Below are 23,931 nucleotides of genomic sequence, written 5' to 3'. Positions count from 1 at the left end.
TCATAAAATGAAGAGTTTGTTTTGGGAAAAAAAAAACCCCCGAAAGATTCAGAGACTAACTGTTAACTTTTTTTTTTGCATCAGGTGTACACCTCAAGCAATGCAAAAACCAAAGCCTAACCTCTAATCTCAAAGGCTAAGACCTTACACCTACAGGCCTACACGTGAAGTGGTTAAAGGTTCAGTTCATGCTAGGGTGAATCGGAATGGTCCAACTTTTGTGTTGTATCCCTAGCTGTGTTAGCTCAATGTGACTGACCAACGAGAGAGTGCGTTAGCTCAATCAGCAAGTGAGCGCTTTCAATCAACCAGAAATAGTTAAAACAACAGTCTCCAAGTTGGGGTTCATCTAGAAGTCTTGACCATCCTTTTCCTCACCTTTTTTCTTGTCACAAATTAACATGGCCCAACATACGTTTCAAAGGAGACTTGCACGGGGAAAAGAAACCAATAATTCCACCGGTGAAGTTGCGTCAGAAGCTGGACTCTGGTACATGCAAGCAATGCCAACTACAACAGCAAAGAAAAAAAGGAGCTGATAAAGATGCAACTTTCTCAGTTAACCACCTGGCATGTGGTGTGCGTGCATTGACAGGAACAGAAATCTCGATATCGCGTCGCAATCACGACGTAGAAAGGACGGATCTCGACAAGAGATCATTGCCAATGCAGAGACAAAATCAGCTAGTAGGAAGATAGGAGGCATAAATTGTATATTTGAGATCTTTTTCTTTTGTTTATAATTTCCTGGTTGCTACTTGATGTACAAAGCCCACAATAGTCGCTGGGGCGGCATTGCATTTTCAGCGCTAGTCAAACTTTTCTCTATTCGTGGTTTTGAAAGAAACACAACAATAAGTAGCGCGCCATAAGCCCACAATAATGCAGGAGTCTTAATCTTGCACTGATGGCTTAATGGGATAGTTATGAACAAATGTATCAATGTTCTTTCCTGGAGAATAGTAGCAGCACACTGTTGATGACCATACTCTGAATTTTCTCGAATCAGTAGCCCATTCTTAGGTAAGTTTCCTCTCTGAACCTGATAATACTATACACATAAATGGATAAATCAGATTGAATACCCAGAACGAATCATTTTGATATGCCAGAAGGCCCAGAAGAAGGTTCAGAGGCAGAGAATTTGGTTTCCGACAACTTTTTACTGATCTCAAGCTCCTGTTGTGTCCTGAGATAACCCTGTGCTGTGCTGTAGAAGTAACTATCTGAATAATGAAGTTTACAACCATGAGCCACACCACAGTATTCCAGATCAACGAGAATGACAGATTCCGCTTGTTTCCCTAAACAAGGATAAAACAATATACATTTAGAAACAGTTAATTAAGAACAACCAAGAAGATGACAACAAGCTTGTAAATATGCAGAGTAAATCAGAGAAGCTTAAGTGTTATATGCCTTATCATTATAGTATCATCTTTTTCTTTGAACCGTTATCAGCATCAGAGTTGTCACCCAGATCAAGAGGTTCATTTTAGAACCACTTACCGAGCACGTTTCCATAGTGTGATATGCCATGCCATGTATTTGCACCACGGCGGAGCACTCACCTGCGCACCACGGCCTCTCCTTCGACGAGGGCTGCTGCTGTGTCAGGTTCTGTTACAATGGGTGGGTAGGGCCGACTCGGCAAGAGCCCCAAGTCTGGGCCGAGTGCCTCTTTAACAGACTTGCAGTCGGCCCTTCAACAGTTGGTTCCCTTGCCGGCGGGCTGCGCGTCGCTCCACCTCGCCGGCTGGCCGGGCTGCGCGCCGCTCCTACTCGCCGGCTGGCCGGGCCAGCCCCGCAACAGACGGCTGCCTGCAGGGCCGTGCGCCTGCAGCCCCGGCGGGGGTGTACCTACAAGCTGCCTGGCCAAGGCAGCGCCAAGTGCCGGCCCTTCTTCAACAGCCGGTCCCCTTGCCGGCTGGCTGGGCTGCACGTCGCTCCAGACGGCGGCCTGCAGGGCCGGGCGCTTGCTGCCTCGGCGCGGGCGGACCAACAAGCTGCCGCCCGGCCGGCGACTGGCCAGGCCAGACCTACTCCAGACGCAGGCCTGTAGGGACGTGCGCCTGCAGCTCCGACAGCCGCCTGGCCTGCTGTCCCGGTGGCCGTGCCATCAGCGCCAGGAACGGTGGCCGGCGGGCGTCCGCTCCGCAGCCCTTCTCCGTCGCGCGCCATCAACCACGTCTACGTTCGTCGCACGCCGCGAGATCTGGGCGGCCATGCCCAAATCAAAGGCGCAGCACCCCAGGCCGGTGTGCTGCAGGCGGTGGATCCAATTCAAACCGGTCAGAATGCGGCTGAAGTGGCGCCTGCTCTGAACTCCACTTCCTCAATGCTGGTCGCTGCCGGGTCGCCTGTTGCTCTGGTGTCCAGTACCGCTGCAGACAAGACCCCGTTGGGCAACGTTGAACCTCGCCGAAGCGTTGCCATCCAAGACCTCCCGGCAAAAGGTGGTTCATTGCAAGTTGTTGCTGATTCCTCAACAAAGGCAGTGAAGCGAGTTGAGGCTAAGAAGACGGCGTCACCAACAAAAGTTGACAGTCTTCGCCGTAGCGTTCGCCACCAAGACTCCCCACTTGCTGATGGGATCTTAGCATGCAACAGATGATGATACTATGTCGAGAGCGATGCTTCGGGCGGCGAGCCGGCGACCAAGAACTTGGACACGCCACAAAGGCACCACCGAGCATCTCCAAAAGTCTGCACGTTCCTACAACCTACTTCAGCATCTCCAGGTTATTTTTATTTTTACAACCAAGAAGCTTTTTACCTTATTTGGATGGTAATCTAGAATTCATATCCAAACTTAAATAGAATAACCTCAGTTGATGAGATATAATTTATCTATCTTGTTAGTCTATTGCTTTGTGTAGGTCTTATGTATCGGGTTGATGTTTGTTAGATCACGACTGTGTGTATCATAGTTATGCAGATATTGAGGGTAAACTTTTATACGGTTGTATCAGTTTGATGTAACGATGAGAGTTAATAAAATTCTATTTTTCAAAATAAATATACTTATATGATCAATGATTAAAATTCAAAATATAACTACCACCCTAACAATTATGATCAGATCACTTTAAAGATTGGAGCGAGTGAAGGTGATGGCTGCAGTAAATTTTGGATCATCATAGCTGCCAGAGTTGAGTAAAATTCATACCTTCACAGCAACAGAAGCTGATGCAGCAACATGAACTGATAAAAACTTATTCTTGGCTGTCTTCAACTTAGCAACTAAAGAGGGAAGGACGGATGCCACTCCAGGACCACTACCAAATGCCCATATAAGCCACCAAATCAAGAAGTTGGTTATTGCAGAGAGTAAGCACCAATGTTGTCTACGAAAATAATTTTTAATCTGTGGTTAGTTGTCTTAACAAAAATGAGATGAAATATGTATGATACTATGATTACAATTCGCAACAGAATGCTATATAGGAACTGTACCAGAAGTTTGAAAGTAGCGAACCTGGATACAAACTTTAACAATAGTCTTTCCAATCAAAGTTGCTAGAAAACTTCCAGAAAGGGATGTTAAAGTGTGCACACAAGATGCCAGCAATATCAAACAGACGGTTTGGCACCTGGCAGAAGAAAGATTCTCCACATGTCATATTTCATTAAAAAAGTATGCCAACCATTACTTCAAAAATTATTTTTTAAGACATCCATAATATCTTCTTATAGGTGAATCATATGACAAACTGTCCGAGTGATTTTCAGAGGTAGACGGTATAAGAAACCGCCTGTGTAAAAATCATTTGTACAGATGGTTCATTACGTGAACCTCATGTGATAATAAGACAATTACAACATGCGGTTTATATAATGAACCGTATGTGAAAATAGAATAATTAACATAAGCAATTTACATAAGTAACCGTTTATCATAATAGTTATTTTCAGAGATGGTTCACATAAGGATCCGCTTCTGAAAATGGATAAGAGGTTATCTTAAAGCTACATAATTTTTCATGCGAATTTGGATGGGAACAAACTTTATATAAAAATTATAGCCCTCGACGAAATATACAACTTTGTAGTTCAAAACTTTTTTATTTAAAATCATTTAGGTGTTCAAATAATCAGTTAAAATTTCACACATAAGTTTTACATGCTACTATTACCACAAGTCCTATTAATACAAGTAAACTCAAGAATACAGAGAAAAAAATAATACTACCAACTCCAACATCTCCAATAAGATCAATAAGAAGAAGATCAAACACCTCAACTATCAATAACAAGACTTAGCTTACAGAAGTAATAGTGATAATAATAGCATATGCACTCCTTTTAATAGATATCTTATGTCTAAAATTTTAAACGATTGTTCAGATATAACTTCAAATGAAAAAAAAAATTAACTATAAAGTTGTAGATCTCGTCGAGGGCTACAATATTCATATAAAGTTTGTCCTCATCTGAGTTTATATAAAAAAGTTAAGAATTTTTTAAGATAAATTGTCATCTATTTTTAGAAATGGTTACTTATGTAAACAACATGTGGTATTGATTGATAATTTATTTTAAAAAATTCATAATTTTTACGAAGTCGGATGAGGATAAACTTTATATGAAAATTATAGCCACCTGTAGCATCTAGGCCCCTAGGTAAGTGGTAAGTGTTTCGGTGATTAATGACAACCATATTACTGTGACTAACAATTTGTTTTAAAGGGAATCAAAAATTCAGTATACAATGACATTTGGTTAATCTTGGGCCCTAAAGTGCTTATATGGACAATCAAAGGACATATGCTTTAAGACTAAGGATCTTCTAGTTCTAAGTATCACAAAGGAGATGAAGGATACTTAGAGTAGTATAGGTCTCCTTTTTCTTTTTGTCTTTTGACCGTACTATAAAGGGGGGCTAAAAGTAGTAGCTTGACTTAGTGAGTCTAGACGTAGATGATGCACACTTGTTAAATTCTAGCACTAGGTAGAGCATACAAGTCCATGGTGAAGCTGTCAAGGAATTAGAGCTCAAAGAGAGTTGAATTGGACAAGTTCACAAAACATTTATTCACCGGATTATCCTCTGATGGATGTCTAATACTCACCGGATAAACACTAATTGAGGCATCCGAATTATATGAAAAATTTCAGAAGTGTTACACCGGAATATCCGGTGCTGAAAGTCCGGTGACCACCGGAGCTTTTCCAGCAGAGAAAATTTTCGGAGAAAAACAATTTTGTACCCACCGGATTATCCGGTGAATGCATAATATGAACACCGGACTATTTCTTGCAGAGAGCATTGCTTCGGGCCACAGTGGAAAATTACGTTCACAGGATTATCCGGTGACTTAGCTGGCAGACCACCGGAGAAATGTTGTGAAGAAACTCAGACAAATTGAACTCACCGGATTATCCGGTGGTAGCAAAAATATCACCGGAGTATTTCTTGCAGAAGGTTCGGAAATTCGAAGGGTCGGGTGAGTTGTACTCACCGGATTATCCGGTGTTGACTGTTGTTCACCGGAGTTTATCACCGGACAAATGTTGCCGTGCAACGGCTAGTGACAGCTGGCTCTGGGTTTGAACCCACCGGACTATCCGGTGATCTTAAGGATATAGCCAGCGGATTATCCGGTGATTACAGTAAAATGAGAGTGGTTAGCCAACGGCTAATTTTTGATCTCTAGGCTATAAATACCCACTCAGTTGGTTTCAACAGTTGCTCTTGCGATCCTGTAGCAGCTCATACACTTGGTGTGTCATTTAGAGGCAAGAGAGGGAGCACTTGTGTCCATTTTAAGTTCTTAGTTGAGGATTAAGGACTTCTTTGAGTGCTTGGAGAGTAACAAGTGTGCATCTAGCTGTTGTCTAGGCTTGGTCTTTGTCAAGTGAAGCTTGAGGCTTGTTACTCTTGGTGGTTGGCAACACCTAGACGATCTTGGTGATCGGATGATTTCTCGGTGAGCTCTTGGAGCAATTGTGGGAGCCCCGGAAAAAGAGGATGTACTTGGTTTGATACCCGCCAATCCGGAGATGGAGAAAGGGTAATCAAGAGGGAGCACTTGAGCCTTGGTGACTCAAGGGGGAGCTACATCCTTGGTGGATGCTCCAACGAGGACTAGGGGGAAGTGCCAACTTCTCGAAACCTCGGGAAAAAATCGGTGTTGTCTTCTCCAACTCTTTACTTTCTTGCATCTTATTTTGAGCTTTGTTATTATTGCAAGTTCTTCTTAGGAATTGTCTTTCTTAGTTAATTCTTGCGTGGTTAGCTATCTTGTGCTAGTTAAAATTCCTTACTTGCGTTTCTTATAAGTTTTATTTGGTACAGTAGTTAATTAAAAAAACAAATTTAATATCCCAATTCACCCCCCCCCTCTTGGGCTATTCGATCCTTTCAATTGGTATCAGAGCTACGTTCTCTTGATAGGCTTAAAATCCTAGAGAAATGGCCCCGGGGAGCGGAAGTAGCGTGCCAAGGTTCGAGGGAAAGAACTTTGCGTATTGGAAAGTTCGCATGGCGAGCTATCTAGAGGCTATTTCCCCCGAGTGTTGGCAAGCAACCTCCGTTGGGTTTGAACAACCTTTTACCGAACAAGAAGTTAGGTGGAATGCTAAGGCTAAGAATGCTATATTTGAGGGAATTAGTGAAGAAGTTTTCTCTAGAGTTAGAAGTAAGGAATTTGCTCATGACATTTGGGTCGCTCTTTGTGAAATTCATGAGGGATCTAGGAGAATTCGTGAAGAAAGATATCATGTGCTTATGAATGCTCTAAATCAATTCAAGATGTTTCCAAATGAATTATGCAATGACATGTATTCTCGTATGAACATGCTTGTGGAAGAAATCAATTCTCTTGAACTCACTCAATTGTCCGATGGAGATGTTATTCGTAGGATCTTGATGGTACTTCCCAAGCCACAATACAATATTGTTATCTCTCTTCTTCATGAAAGAGACATCAATGACATGACCATCACAGATGCCGTTGGAAAGATTTGTGCGCATGAAATGTTCTTGTTTGGAGATCATGAGTCCTCATCCAAGAAAAACCTTGCTCTCAAAGCAAAGATGGTCGGCAACAAGAAGAAGAAGATCAAGCTTCCTTCATCATCAAGTGAAAGTGATGAAGATGACGATAATGATGAACATGATGATGATGACTCCGACACCGAGCTTGCTCTTCTCATGAGAAGAACCACAAGGATGATCTCTAAGTTTCAAAAGAAGGGCTACAACTATGATCCCAAGAAGAACAAATTTCGTCCAAAGAAATTTGACAAGTTCGGTGGTGGAGACAAGAAGAAGTGCTACAATTGTGGTAATCTTGGTCACATATCATATGATTGTCCTCATCCTGACAAGAGAAACAAGAACAAGTCCAAGAAGCTTGATGCAAGTGAAGATGAGGACAAGTACAAGAAGAAGGATCAAGATAAGATGAAGAAGAAGCTCTTTAACAAGAGAGGTGGAGGACGTAAGGCCTACATTGTTGGTGAATGGGTCTCCGGTGAGAGCTCAAGTGATGACTCAAGTGATAATGATGACAACAACTTCGCGGGTCTCGCAATCGTCAATGATGATCCACCTCTACCTCCACCACCTATGTGCCTCATGGCAAAAGGTAACAACAAGGTGAGTAGTGAGGAAGATGATAGTAGTGATGATAATGGTCTTTCTCCTAATGATCTATCTAAGCTAATGAATGACTATGCTGCTATCATCAAGAGGCAAAAGGCTAAAATCAAGTTGCTTGAAAATGCTAACTCCATGCTTAGTTCTAAACATGATGAGTTGCTCACTAAACACAATAATTTGCTTGGAAAATATGATGAAGTAGTTGAATCCAACAAGTCTCTTAAAGCAAGTAACTATAAGCTAAAACTTGAGCATGATGGCCTAATATACAAACACCAAGAACTTGAATATGCCTATGATGCCATTGATCGTAGCTTGGATGAATTGGTTGATAATGATGTAGTTAAGGTCAATGCATCTACCTCTTGTGATGATCTTCTTGATATATCATGTGATATTACATCATCATCTAAGACTAACCATGCAAGGGAGCAAGAGCTTCAAAGTGAAATTGCAAGTCTCAAATCTTGTGTGGCCCGGTTGACTAAGGGGGAGTACAAGCACAAAGAAATTCTCATGATGAATGCTTTGTACTTCAACAAGAAAGGACTTGGATGCTTCCCCAACCCGGTAAAAAGGGTCATAAAGACACCGGAGATCAAGAATTGTTTCATCAAGGAAGTTGGTTCATATTGCCAACATTGTCAAGTCACCGGACACCACACAAGGGAGTGTCCAATTCCTACCAAACCTCTCCCTATTTTGCCTTCTAAATACAAGTCCACATTTAATGATCATCATTTTCTATTACATAAGCTTAAAAATGGTAAAATTATGGCAAAATTCATTGGAACTCAAGCTAAGGGCAAACTTCCTAGGCAACTTTGGGTGCCTAAATCTCTTGTATCTCACATAAAAGGTACCAAACTTGGTTGGGTACCTAAACAAAAGGCTTGATCACATGTGTGTAGGTGAACTACAAAGCCGGTGGAAAACATTGGGTGCTTGATAGCGGATGTACACAACATATGACCGGCAATGTAACGATGTTCACCTCGCTAGAAGATGAAGTGGATAATCATGATAAAGTCACTTTTGGTGATAACTCTAAGGCAAATGTGGTAGGTTTGGGTAAGGTGGCTATCTCAAAAGATCTCTCTATTTCCAATGTTCTTTTAGTAGAATCACTTAGCTTCAATCTACTCTCCGTAGCTCAACTATGTGATTTGGGTTTCACATGCTTGTTTAGTGATGTTGATGTTATCATAACGAGTAAGAAGCATAATGACCTAATATTCAAAGGATTTAGACATGGGCATATCTATCTTGTGGATTTTTCCTCTAATGATGCTAGCTTGACTACATGTCTCTTCACCAAGACATCTATGGGTTGGCTTTGGCATCGTCGGCTTGCACACATTGGGATGAGCCAACTCAAGAAGGTATTCAAAAATGGGAAGGTGGTTGGTGTGAAGGATGTGATTTTCGAGAAGGAAAGGTTGTGTAGTGCGTGTCAAGCCGGAAAACAAGTTGCAAGTCCTCATCCATACAAGTCCATGATGTCTACGTCAAGACCCTTGGAACTTCTACACATGGACCTCTTCGGACCAACTACCTACAAAAGTCTTGGTGGTAATTTATATTATCTTGTCATTGTTGATGATTATACAAGATATACTTGGACTTTCTTTTTAGATGACAAAGGAAAGACCGTTGAAATCTTCAAGAAGTTCGCAAAAAGGGCTCAAAATGAGTTTGAGTCCATACTTGTGAAGATCCGGAGTGACAATGGGACGGAGTTCAAGAACACACAAATTGAAGATTTTTGTGAAGAAAGAGGCATCAAACATGAGTTTTCATCAACCTACACACCTCAGCAAAATGGCGTAGTAGAGAGGAAGAACAAGACCTTGATTACACTTGCAAGAGCAATGTTAGATGAGTATGGTACTCCGAAGAAGTTTTGGGCGGAAGCAATCAATACGGCATGCCATGCTTCTAACCGAGTCTACCTCCATCGACTATTGAAAAAGACGCCATACGAGCTTCTTATTGGGAGAAAACCCAATGTCTCCTACTTCCGGGTGTTCGGGTGTAAGTGTTTTATCTACAAGAAAAAGGAACGCCTAGGCAAGTTTGAAAAACGTTGTGACATTGGTTTTCTTGTTGGCTATGCATCAAACTCCAAAGCATATCGAGTATTCAACAATGCCACCGGCTTTGTTGAAGAAACTTGTGATGTGGAGTTTGATGAATCTAATGGCTCCCAAGGAGAGGATATTTCTTGTGATGATGTAGGTGATGAACCCTTGAGAGATGCAATGAAGAATATAGCAATTGGGGATATCAAGCCTAAGGAGGACGATGAAGATGTACCCTCTACTTCAATACCACACACCTCAATGGCACCACAAGTTGATAAAGATGAAGACAAAGATGATCAACCACTTCCATCACATGATGTCCATATCTCTCAAGAGGAAGCTCAAGCTCAAGCTCAAGATGTTGGATCACCACAAAATACACCTCAACAACCACAAGTGAAGCATACACATATTTCCAAGGATCACCCGATTGACTTGATCATTGGAAGTCCATCTAGGGGAGTACAAACTCGCTCTCGTCAGTGTGCTTCATTTTGTGAACATTACTCGTTTGTCTCTTGTTCAGAACCCACACATGTAGATGAGGCTCTCACTGATCCTGATTGGGTGATGGCAATGCAAGAAGAACTCAACAACTTTACTCGAAATGAGGTATGGATACTTGAGGAAAGGCCTCAAGACAAGAACATAATTGGAACAAAGTGGGTCTTTCGCAACAAGCAAGATGAACATGGTGTGGTGGTACGCAACAAGGCAAGACTTGTCGCACAAGGCTTTGCACAAATTGAAGGTTTGGATTTTGGCGAAACATTTGCTCCCGTGGCAAGGCTTGAGGCCATCCGTATCCTTCTAGCATTTGCTTCACATCGTAACATAAAACTCTATCAAATGGACGTGAAAAGTGCATTCTTAAATGGCCTTATTAATGAACTCGTATATGTTGAACAAACCCCCGGTTTCAAAGATCCTAGATATCCTAATCATGTTTATAGGTTGGTCAAGGCACTTTATGGCCTCAAGCAAGCCCCACGAGCTTGGTATGAACGCCTACGTGACTTCCTCATCAACCAAGGATTCAAGATCGGGAGGGTGGACACCACATTGTTCACAAAAATCATCGACAATGAGCTTTTCTTGTGTCAAGTTTATGTTGATGATATAATATTTGGTTCAACTAACAAAGAGTTTTGCAAGGAATTTGGTGATATGATGTCTAAGGAGTTCGAGATGTCGATGATTGGTGAGCTAAATTACTTTCTTGGATTCCAAATCAAGCAATTAAAGGAAGGGACATTCATCCATCAAGAGAAGTACACGAGAGATATCCTCAAGAAGTTTAAGATGGAAGAGTGCAAGCCAATCAAGACCCCCATGCCTACAAATGGACATCTTGACTTGGATGAAACGGGTAAATCGATTGACCAAAAACTCTATCGTTCGATGATTGGGTCACTCCTTTACCTTACCGCATCTAGGCCCGACATAATGTTTAGTGTATGCATGTGCGCTCATTTTCAAGCTAATCCTAAGGAATCTCATCTTGGTGCGGTAAAAAGAATCCTTAGATACCTAAAGCATACACCTAGCATAGGCTTGTGGTACCCAAAAGGTGCTAGTTTCGTACTGCTTGGATACTCGGATTCGGACTTTGCCGGATGCCGTGTGGATCGCAAGAGTACTTCGGGTGGGTGCTACTTGCTAGAGCGATCCCTAGTCTATTGGAGTTCTAAGAAGCAAAATTCAGTAGCCTTGTCCACATCTGAAGCAGAATACATTGCCGCCGGAGCATGTTGTGCTCAAATCCTCTATATGAAGCAAACCTTGTTAGACTTTGGTGTTCGTCTAGAGAAGGTTCCACTCCTTTGTGATAATGAGAGTGCCGTAAAAATTGCTAACAATCCCGTTCAACACTCCCGCACAAAGCACATTGATATCCGTCATCACTTTCTAAGAGACCATGTGGCAAACAATGATATCTCTCTTAGTAGTGTTCGATCGGAAGATCAACTGGCGGATATCTTCACTAAACCTCTAGATGAAGCCACTTTTAGTAGATTACGAAATGAACTAAATGTGATCGATGCTTCTAATGTCATTTGATACCTTGTCATATAGATGCATTCATAATAGGACCTTGTCTAACCTTCTCAAGGTAATGGTGGACATGGGTTTTGCTTGAAATGGTGGGTCACTAGTTCTTCTCAAGGCATGTTGTTGGGTTCACCATGAAGAAGCTTGAGAAGGGAAGTAATATGACAAGATAGATTAATTTTACGCTTCGCATTCACATGTCATATAATATGCACTCATGTCTACTTTCATGTCTTACATTGCTTAAGCATTGGTGGTAGAGAGATCACAAAGGAGAATATCACTCTTTGAGATTATAGTTCGCTCTCAATGTGAACGTACACTTCTAAAAGTGTGATTAGAAAGATATAAGTGCTTAATGCCTATTGAGTCATGACCTAGCGAATTTAAAGCCTTCATCTTTAAGTTCATAGGAAATATGGCTCAAATATTTCCTTGGTGTTTTCTACCATCTTCTTTGGCTCTTATTTGATTATTTCAAAAATTATATATGTTAGAGCCTTTTTGGCAAATATTTGTAAATGAGAGTTTGAGAGGGTAAGGGATTCACTCAAACTGGTCCAAATATGTGTTTATGTTGAGTGGTTATTTGAAACTTGGACTCAGTAAGAGAAATTAGTTCAGCCTGGTTTTTCTCATATCACCGGATAGTCCGGCGCTCCTTTCATTTTACCAGCGGAATATCCTGTGATCTCTGTCTCAGATCAGTTCAACCATGACAATGGTCCAGTGATCAGTTAGTTATCAGCGGACATTCCGGTGCTCATCAGTTCAGTGAACTTCAAAATCTTAACATAAGTCCGGTGATGTTATGTTGTGATCAGCGGAACGTCCGGTGAGTATAATAGGTTTCGGCCTTCAAAAATTTAGTTCTGCAAACATTAGTCCGCTGTCTTTTCCTGGTGATCAGCGGAATATCCTGTGATGTCATCCGGTGCTAAATATAAGCTCAGCGGAACATCATGTGAACAGAGTTTTCGGTCCCTGAAAGTTGGTTCTGCAAAAAATAGTCCGGTGGTCTATCCGGTGCTCTCTGTTGCCTCCACCGGATTATCCGGTGCTTTCAAAAAACTGCGGGACCCACCTGTCATATATGTCTTCCCGGTCGGCCGGCTCTATCATTTTTTTCGCCGCCGCTCGTACGTCGTCGCGCCACCTCGCCGACTCGCCGCCTCCCAGTTCCGTAGCGCCGCCGCCGGAGTTGCGCCGTCCACCGGCGCCACCAGTTCGCCACCGCCGGCTCTCCGCCCGTCGCTGCCCTGAGATCCCGCGCGCAGAGCTGCCTCCGCCGTGCCCTCCTCACCGCCGCCGCTCCTCTTGCGCCGCCGGCTATCATCTCCGGCATCACCACCGCCTCCTCTCTCTCTCCTTTATCGTGGTGAGCACATTTGTGGCCGGTGTACTCAAATTGATGAAGCCCTAGATCAAATTCATACAATTGTGTGCCAAAATTCATGAAATTTCTTCAAAAATCAAAGCAAATTTGATCCAATTTGTTGCTATTCCATCTTTTAGACATGAATTGAGTACATGATAGTCAAAATTGCGCATAATTTGGCCAAATTCATGATTATTCAAGACAATCCATGCAAATTCCATTCAAATTCATGTAAATTTGAGTCAATTTCTCTCAAATTTGGGATCATTCAGTTTCAATTGACATAAATTGAGAGCATGTTCATCAATTATGCGTCTTCCTTGTTAAATCCATTGACTTTAATACAAATTTGCCTCAAATTCATGTCAAATTAGATGAATTGTGTCAAATCTTGCCTCTTGCCGTGATCAAATCAAGAAATTAGCTTCATCTCCACCTTTTCATCACCTACTAGGGCATGTTCATCTGTTTGTACCATATATCGCTCATTTCACTCAAATTCAAGCAAAATCGTTCACATTTGCTTCAAATTCATGCCTATTTTGATTAATTTGCCCAAATTCAAGTCTTCCTCTATGCAATTGATCAATATCTATTGTCTCTTGCCTATATCCATAGCATGATTGTCTCAATTCATATCCATCCATGCTTAGGGTTCCGTTTAGGGTTAATTTCATTCGAAATCTTAAACCCAATATGATCACTCATCTCTATTTCACGTTGCATCTGTCAGATGGGTCGTAATCGCAGTGACAAGGGCAAGGGCAAGGCAATTGAACAGCCTAAGCAGAAGAAGTCAAAGACTCAGAAGGAATGGGACAGAGCGCTTGCTGCTGTTGATGCCTACAACAGGCAGGAGGGTTTTGTGATCAGAGATGAGACCACCCCTCCTACACGTCGTTCCACCCGCACTCGTGCTTCCGGGAGGTCAGGTTCGACGCCTTCCAGCCGGTCAGGGGGCCGGAAGAGGGTTCGCCAGGAGCTAGAGGCAGTAGAGACACAGCAGCAGCAGTCCGAGCAGTCCGAGCAGTCTGAACAGCAGCAGCAGTCCGAGCAGTCTGAGCAGCAGCCTCCAGCTCAGGGAGAGGTCCGTTTGCTTGATCTCACGTCCTGCAAGGGTCTGAGGATCAAGAGGCTGAGATTCGTACCAGTCGAGGAGTGGTTCCCTGAGGTCAGAGAGGAGGGGATTGATCCCCGTTTCTGGACAGTGGTACAGGAGAGCTTCTATCGCTCATTTGGCAGGAAGAGCGTTCAGTTAAGTCAGCACAGGACGCTGAGATGGGAGTACTTGCAGTCAGCTGCAGGGGGAGCAGATGTGAGACGACACTTTGATGCATTCCCCGGTCTCACCGCTCTCCTTACTCAGGTGGACAGATATGTTGGGGATTGGGTCAGAGTATTCTATGCGACAGTATGGATCGCTCCCGACAGGTCGTTCATTCAGTTCATGTTTCAGGGAGAGGTCTACAAATTGTACCGGGCAGATATGCTCGAGGCTCTGAGGCTTCAGGAGAGTACCAGATTCTTGCATGAGGTCGTTCATCCGAACGCTCATCCTCCTCGTCGTCCTCTGACCGGTGGCGTTTTCCCGACGGATGACGAGATCCGTCTGTTGTTCAGGTCGCCTTTTCCTCCAGGTTCACTGAGACTGCCAGAGATGCTGACTCCAGAGGCGAGGGCAGTTCACTTTGCACTCAGACGCAGCCTGTTGCCTAGGATCGGGAACGCAGAGGCTATTACCAGTATCCAGCAGTGGTTGCTCTTATCTATCCTCACTCATCAGCAGTTTGACATTTTAGATCTCATCTTGTGTGAGATTGAGGATAACATAGCAGAGGGTCTGGGCAGACAGCAGCCATTCGCGCATTTCATCTCATATTTGTTGGCTCGCTCGATTCATTATCCAGAGCATCTTAACGTCTACCAGCAATCCCCGAAGCGATTCCCGGACTATATTCCTAGCGCTCCGACGGACAGACGTCGCGGACAGCGTGCTATGGCGCAGGCTCAGCGGCAAATCCCAGCAGAGGAGCGAGACAGAGTTGCCGCTGAGGACCAGGCCCTTGCAGAGGCCGAGGCAGAGCTACCTCATGCCTTCATAGACTTGGATGACGACGATAGTGACTCGGAGGATATCGAGTTCATTCCACCACTTCCGAGATGTCATGATGCTGAGGCTGGTGGTTCTACTCAGGGTGCGCCTCAGACATCAGTTCCTTCCTCAGATACTGAGACAGCTACCACCGAGCCCTCTGCTGCAGTGCCTTCGGAGATCACTCTTATCCTTCGGCAGATGCAGCAGCAGCAGGCATCTCAGGCAGAGGATGCTCGCCGCCGAGAGGAGCAGCAGTTTGCACTGATGCAGTCACTACAGCAGCAGCAGCAGGCCATGTTTGCAGCACTTCAGGCAGACCGTGAGAACAACGCCAGATTGTTCTCCGTTCTTTTCCAGGCACAGGGCCTTCAGCTGCCAGCTCCAGCACCTGCTTCAGCTCCTGCCCCGAGTCATCTCCCAGGCAGTGTCAGTGCACTCTTGCGTACTCCAGGGTCCGATTTCCCTCTGTCAGCTCTCTTGGCCTCCGGAGTGTACTCTCTGCCTGCTGGGATGTCTCAGAGGCCAGTGTTACCATCGTTGACTTCTCCTATACCCACTGGCCCTCTGAGTTTCGAGGACACTCCACAGCCGACAGTCCCCGAGCAGCAGCAGCCCGTCATCTCCCCTCATGTCCCTCAGCTGTCAGTTGTGCCTTCTTCAGTCGCTGAGCCAGCACTTGACGCTCCAGATGCTACTCTTCAGTCAGTGCCGGATCAGATCGTTGAGGCGACAGCAGCTGCGGGTCACAGTTCGTCCAGCTCCGACTCCGAGGCCGACGGTTCTCAGTTCGTCGTGGCACCTTCTTCGACAGCATCGGGTCCTCCATCTTCTCCAGCTCCGGTTGCTTAGTCATGTCCTAGTTTTTCTCTTTTTGGTGCTTAGATGCCAAAGGGGGAGAGTCTAGTAATAGGGGGAGTTGGTAGAGAAAGTAGCTGGTGGGTCTAGTGAGATTTTGATTCAGGGGGAGGTTAGATTTTTGGGTAGCTAGTTTTGAAATGTTGGATCTTATGGATTGATTTTGATGTTATGACAGGCTATCTGGCTCTGTATATGGATGTGTTTCGCCTGTCATCACATTGTGTTTATTTTCATGCTCGCATAATTCCTACCTATTCTAGCATGATAGTTTTGTAGCGCTAGGCTTTATCTCGCTTTTATTGCTTTATACATTCTTTTGCCTAGTATGATAGGTTGCTCTTCAAATTCATATCTCTATTGTTATTTGTGTTGTCATCAATCACCAAAAAGGGGGAGATTGTAGCATCTAGGCCCCTAGGTAAGTGGTAAGTGTTTCGGTGATTAATGACAACCATATTACTGTGACTAACAATTTGTTTTGAAGGGAATCAAAAATTCAGTATACAATGACATTTGGTTAATCTTGGTCCCTAAAGTGCTTATATGGACAATCAAAGGACATATGCTTTAAGACTAAGGATCTTCTAGTTCTAAGTATCACAAAGGAGATGAAGGATACTTAGAGTAGTATAGGTCTCCTTTTTCTTTTTGTCTTTTGACCGTACTATAAAGGGGGGCTAAAAGTAGTAGCTTGACTTAGTGAGTCTAGACGTAGATGATGCACACTTGTTAAATTCTAGCACTAGGTAGAGCATACAAGTCCATGGTGAAGCTGTCAAGGAATTAGAGCTCAAAGAGAGTTGAATTGGACAAGTTCACAAAACATTTATTCACCGGATTATCCTCTGATGGATGTCTAATACTCACCGGATAAACACTAATTGAGGCATCCGAATTATATGAAAAATTTCAGAAGTGTTACACCGGAATATCCGGTGCTGAAAGTCCGGTGACCACCGGAGCTTTTCCAGCAGAGAAAATTTTCGGAGAAAAACAATTTTGTACCCACCGGATTATCCGGTGAATGCATAATATGAACACCGGACTATTTCTTGCAGAGAGCATTGCTTCGGGCCACAGTGGAAAATTACGTTCACAGGATTATCCGGTGACTTAGCTGGCAGACCACCGGAGAAATGTTGTGAAGAAACTCAGACAAATTGAACTCACCGGATTATCCGGTGGTAGCAAAAATATCACCGGAGTATTTCTTGCAGAAGGTTCGGAAATTCGAAGGGTCGGGTGAGTTGTACTCACCGGATTATCCGGTGTTGACTGTTGTTCACCGGAGTTTATCACCGGACAAATGTTGCCGTGCAACGGCTAGTGACAGCTGGCTCTGGGTTTGAACCCACCGGACTATCCGGTGATCTTAAGGATATAGCCAGTGGATTATTCGGTGATTACAGTAAAATGAGAGTGGTTAGCCAACGGCTAATTTTTGATCTCTAGGCTATAAATACCCACTCAGTTGGTTTCAACAGTTGCTCTTGCGATCCTGTAGCAGCTCATACACTTGGTGTGTCATTTAGAGGCAAGAGAGTGAGCACTTGTGTCCATTTTAAGTTCTTAGTTGAGGATTAAGGACTTCTTTGAGTGCTTGGAGAGTAACAAGTGTGCATCTAGCTGTTGTCTAGGCTTGGTCTTTGTCAAGTGAAGCTTGAGGCTTGTTACTCTTGGTGGTTAGCAACACCTAGACGGTCTTGGTGATCGGATGATTTCTCGGTGAGCTCTTGGAGCAATTGTGGGAGCCCCGGAAAAAGAGGATGTACTTGGTTTGATACCCGCCAATCCGGAGATGGAGAAAGGGTAATCAAGAGGGAGCACTTGAGCCTTGGTGACTCAAGGGGGAGCTACATCCTTGGTGGATGCTCCAACGAGGACTAGGGGGAAGTGCCAACTTCTCGAAACCTCGGGAAAAAATCGGTGTTGTCTTCTCCAACTCTTTACTTTCTTGCATCTTATTTTGAGCTTTGTTATTATTGCAGGTTCTTCTTAGGAATTGTCTTTCTTAGTTAATTCTTGCGTGGTTAGCTATCTTGTGCTAGTTAAAATTCCTTACTTGCGTTTCTTATAAGTTTTATTTGGTCAAGCAGTAGTTAATTAAAAAAACAAATTTAATATCCCAATTCACCCCCCTCTTGGGCTATTCGATCCTTTCACCACCGATTAGATCTACAACTTTGTAGTAGTTGATTTTTTTTTTCATTTGAAGTCATTTAGATGCCCCAATAATTATTTGAAGTTTCAGATAAAAGATATAAAAAAGAATATACATGCTATTATGATCAGTAGTAGTTCTGTAGTAGGATGGTGAGGAGGGTTTACGTGAGCTTAGAGGTTTTGAATTTGAATGCAAAAAATGCATGCACACGTATTTTGCATGCAAAAACATGTGACTTGCGACCTGGTCAGTAAAAAAAAATCGCTTTTTTTCGAGTAAAAAAATATTGATTCAGGGACCGAGATTATAAGCGGTTCCTTAAGTGAACTGCTTGTGACAATAGGTTTCTATAGGCGGTCTCTTTTGCATCTGTAGAAATCGTTAATTTTTACAGGCCTTCGATCACAGGTGAGTGCGCTAAACAACTATGAAAATGGATTAACACCTATCTCTAAAAATAGTTTTTTAATAGTAAACATAGTAGAGAACTGCTCCTGCAAAGATTATGCCCAATAAATTTAAGAGATTTCTCCACTTGTAATATTTAAAAATAAGTCATGACATGGCTATATTTTTAAATGTACTCTTTCTATAGCAACTCTTAGTTAAGTTTGAACATTAGCTTCCCAACAATGTTAAATGACCTTCACCTAACAGCCTAACTGTCAAGTTGCTACAGGGCAAGTCAGAAACTAAAAAAAAAAAGGTAACATACTAAAATATGATTAGAACAAATGTGAAATGCGGACAGGAAGATACTAACCGAAGCAAGTAGCAAGATTCTCGTGAAGTTTAGATGCTGCGAATGCGACATGAGCCATCGTTTGGCCTGCTGTAAAGTTGATGATAGAAAGCCTTCTGAAATGGAAGCATCCAATTCTTCGAACTCATCTATTTTGCTAGCTGTGGTTCATTTATAGTAAAAGGAGTCAGCAACATAGAGTAAGTTTAGAAAAAATGGGCTGACTGCATCATGTAAGCTCGTTGAGCCTAAGTTAAACTTTATATGATGGATTATTGTGGTTAACTTATAAGCCAAATTACCCCGCTGGAGAGAAAGTTGCAAAACTGTTTTGATAGATACAAGCTTATTAGCCCTTCCATACCTATAAGGCGTAAGACCCATAAGCCTTAACTACTTTCAACTTCTTAGTGGAAGGGGGCTTAGCCTTTCATAGAAGCTAATAAGTTGGTTAACCTTTATTTATCTATAATCATAGGATGGCATTTCTACAAAACTAACAAACAAGGAAAACATCAGGTATTTTGTGATGAACATGGCATCCTTTTGCATATTACAATACAATCTTACATTGGAATCTTTAGTTATAGAACTTCTACGGAAATCTTTGGTGCAAACAAACAAATAAGTATAAATGTGCAAACAACGAATGTTATGCGTCTGATCCCTATCCGAAGATTGTTGATCCTACCATACCACTACTGGATGGGTTGATTTGCAAAAAATCCTTCAGACAGTCACAAAATATCACGAAAAAACCCTCAACTAGTAGGATGGTGGGATCAACTGTAGCTTTCAGATGGGGGTCAGACGGACGACATTCACTGTTTGCACTTTTGCACCCATTTGCTTATTTGCACCGAAGATTTTCTCCAAAACTTCTCAGCAGAATATTAAAAAGTACACATAATTTAATTTGTTACTCTACTAAGAAAATCCCAGGATAAGTATATTTCAGCGAAATATGGTATCATGAAAAGAGGCAAATGGCAGAATTGTAATTTTTTACTAGCCATTTTGATAACAGATGACTCAAAGTGGAAGAGGTGGATCAAGTGGACAAGTAAAAGAAAACAAAGGTAATCAAGTAAATTATGCTATAGTTGCTAAGTGCAAAGCAGTATGAATGAAACCTGCTCCTGAGAGAAAATATGGAGGAAGCTCTCCAAGTGCAGTTCCAATGCCCCAAAGAACAGCTTCGAGATAAACTTCTTGCAGTATTTTTCTGAATGGAATTGTTTCCTGATATATTGGGGGTCCAAACTCCATACAATCTTTCTCGAACCATGATGACCTCCTTTTAAGGAGAATAGTGTCATAAGGAGCACTTTTTAAATCAACCCTACCACACTGAACCGCTTTGCTTGTAAAAAGGGCAATATGGGGATGGGGGACCTAAATATAATACAAAAGTGTGCAAATCAGAACCTGCAAAATAGTTGTAATAAGAAACAATGTAAACAGAAATTCTTGTTGTATTTTAATCAATTCATTAACTCCTAATTGCACAATTTCACTAAGCTGAAAACTATTTGCACTTGCCTAATCCAATGGATGAAGCGACCTCTAGTACGGCCCACCATAATTCAAACCTGACATACCAAAGCAGCTCCTGACGATACTGCATCAATGACAAGATACCATCACCGTTCAGTTTCAAATGTGTATATCCACAGAATGAAAAAAGGCATAACTTTCTGAAGTTGTATATAGCACAATTCACTATCTAGTAATCTACCATCCACATCACTCAAACTGTTCTAACTCTTGTAAAACACAAATGTTCTAATAACTTTGAAAGAAAATGATACCTTTTCATGTGGACTATCAGTGAACAAGAGCAGAACTCAGGTAGCAACAACCAAAAAAACCACGATTTTCAACCGAGCACCTTTCTTCAGAACACAGGAACATGCTCTTCCCATACTCTGAGCAATGGCTAACACACAGGGGCGAAGCTAGTGTTGGAGAGAGGGGGTGCATGGTTCTTCACTGTTCATCAAAGCTACAGTAATTTACTGTTCACCAGAGCTAATGTTACTAATACTTTTGGATAGAAAGGGGGTGCATGCTCCGCCACTGCTAACACAAAGAATGCTAATGTTTTGAATGGTCGTGATGTCAGTGTCAGTCTCTCCAGGTCCACATGATGTTTTTCACGGAGCTCTGAAATATAAGTGTATCTGTCAGAGCATGTACTACATTGCCATTTTATCTCATTCGGTTGACATTGTTTGGAAAAATCATTGGTTTCATCTCATCATATAGTGCAGGTGGTATGGAGAATCCAACCCACGCTCCTAATTTGTTGCCTTCTATATATCACATTTTCACCTATCGTAATTATCCAAGTTCTGCTGCACATGAAAACAAAAACACTGGCAGCTACCTTCCATAACATAGTTTTCGAAAGGACACGTTGGGGGCAGTGACATTTCTATTCAGTTCAAAAATATTTTACGCTGGAAATTTGTATTTGCATTTGGAAATCACAAACCACAAGGCATAAAAAACTGAAATCTAATTTCCGCCCATAAATGAACTGAAATCTAACTTGAAACCAAGTGAAAAAAAAAACTTCTAGCCTTCAAAAAGTGCTCTAAATGATGCACTGTTTGAATCATAATTCATAAGCCACTGAAGTTTCACTGATACACGATGATACGGATATAGGTACGGCGATCACCTTAAAAATAAGGATACACCGATACGACGAGTACATATAAATATATATTTAATTTTTGCTACCATTGGCCTTCTCTTGCTGCAGAAGAGTTTTCCTCAGCAATGAATAGCTGTCTGCTTCTTCTTTTTGATGCCTTTGTCGACAATGAGAGCTGCACCCGCATGGGAGCACTCCTCTGTGTGCTCGCTTCAGTTGTTGCTTTAGCTGCACGGCTGCACCTTCTTTCCATGAGTACGGCCGTGTCGCCGTATCCTGCCATATCTGATACGAGTACGGCGACTTCCACGACGTATCGGTGAAACATAGTAAGCCACAGCCCACATATGAAATTAACCAAAGCCAAGAATGCAATTTAGCTATACAAAAGAGCGGTTGGATCAGTGTCTTAAATCACGAGCAACGAAAAACCAACAACAGAAAAGTCATCGAACTCTCCCAAATAAGAAAAGAGTATAACCTATCGTCAATTAGGGTTGTTTCAGCTTCGATGGCTTCCAAGTTTTACAATTTGAAGTTAAAACAAATAGATAATTTTTATCATAGTTTTTTATAACCTGTTTGTTGAATTGTGAGAATTTAAGAAGCTGGTTTCCTCAGCTTTTTACAGATTGTGAAAATTCATTTTACTAAAATACCCATCAAAGTTTTAAATCCACAATCTAAAAACTTTTCACAATTCAGCTTCTCATAATTCACAATCTACATTATGCTTTTTAGAATTTCCAACTGAAACAAAAATAACCTTACTTCTACACAAATAAAAACAAGAAAGATTCCAACTTTCAAAGATTCCAACTTTCTCGGAATACCTCAATGACAAGCTTTCGCAGCTCCATAGCACACGACAAGCTCCAGAAAAAAAAACGAGTTTCATAATTTCACACCCCAAATCGTAGAAATTTTGAGAAAAAAATAATCACAAATGTCCAAAAACCTAAAGCGCGAGATAATTTTAAAGTTTAAAGCCAAGAACTAAACCAGACAACCATCTCCAAAAACAATGGACCGGCGGCCAAACAACGGTATTCTATTCCATCCCAAACCCAACACGCGACTTACTCACCGGACACGGCCTGGTCCTAGCCGGAGACGCTCGGCGCCATCCTGCAGCTCCGGCTCCTCTCCCTCTGTCGAGTAGATCTGAACAGCGCCTGTGCGAGCCTGCCGCCGCTCTATGAACCGAGAAAAAAGGCGCGGACTTTGCTTCTCGTTTGACGCAGAAACGCCTCTTCTCCCGGAGAGGAGGAAGAGCACGAGCTCGGCGAGTCGCGAGCGAAGGTGGAAAAAAAAGCCAGGAGAGAAAAGCTTTCGTTTGGGTGCTGCCCTCGTCAAATTTACCTAGCCTGAGCTGGTTTTTGAGAGCTCTAAAATAGTGTTTGGTTAGAGTTCTGATGTGCTACTGAACTCAGGCAACGAGCTTAGACTCCAGACGTTTGAAATCGAGCACCCGAGCTCGCGTGTCTAGCTCTCGCTCACACCTCTCACTCGCGCTCGCGCCTGAGCCTTCCTCTCTCTGTTCCACCAAACAACTTCTTTCTTCTTATGCCTCAGCAGGCAAGCTCCTTATGCCTAAACAGGCACCTATTTTGCTCAGGCATCTCGACGAGGGCAGCAACCAAACAGGCTCTGCCGCCTGGGCTTGTTAGCTGTCTGTGAGTTGACGGAGATGTGTTGCAAAATTGCTTGATCAGACACCTGTGATCCCGTGGCGTTTGCTTGGAGTCAGGGCCTGGCTGAGGAGTTACGCTCGATATAGACGAGCCTGCTTCCCAGGTGGTCGATTTTGTGAGCGAGTTGCTGCCTGGGCCTGACAAGAAGTCAGGGTCACAACCAAACGCGGTCTAGGTAGCTCCCTGCTCCCTTGCTCCAGGTCCATGCATATTTGTCCAGGGTTCGAACCAAAGAGGCCCATAGGGCTTGTTCATTTGTTGCCTTGAGTGAGATTTGCCTGAACAAACAAGCAAACCTAACTAACGGGGGCTTGAGCTAACCTTGTAGTAGTCTGGAGTAGGGGTGACAATGGGTCAGGTTAGGGTTGAGTGGAGCGAGAACGCATTTGATCTTAAACCCGAGACCTTAAATCTGATCTGGCCTTAAAATAGTCAATAGGTGCAAAACGACCCTTGGCCCTAGCGGGGAATTGAGACCCATCAAGGGACCCAAAACTCGACTGCGTAGTTGGTGATGGTGTACGCAGGAGGACGGTGATGACAGAGGAGAAGGGCGTAGGAGAGGTGGCAACAGCGGAGCCATGATTGGCGCCCAT

At 42.9% G+C, this 23,931-nt stretch overlaps 1 pseudogene; it reads right to left on the bottom strand.

Annotated features, from left to right (window-relative positions):
• Positions 1-1,095: 1,095 nt before the first annotated feature.
• Positions 1,096-23,931, bottom strand: LOC133893075 (vacuole membrane protein KMS2-like; annotated as a pseudogene).

The sequence above is a fragment of the Phragmites australis genome, chromosome 15, assembly GCF_958298935.1.
Source record: "Phragmites australis chromosome 15, lpPhrAust1.1, whole genome shotgun sequence".
Taxonomy (NCBI): domain Eukaryota; kingdom Viridiplantae; phylum Streptophyta; class Magnoliopsida; order Poales; family Poaceae; genus Phragmites; species Phragmites australis.
Note: the sequence above shows the minus strand (reverse complement) of the source record. Positions and strands in the feature narration are given on the sequence as shown.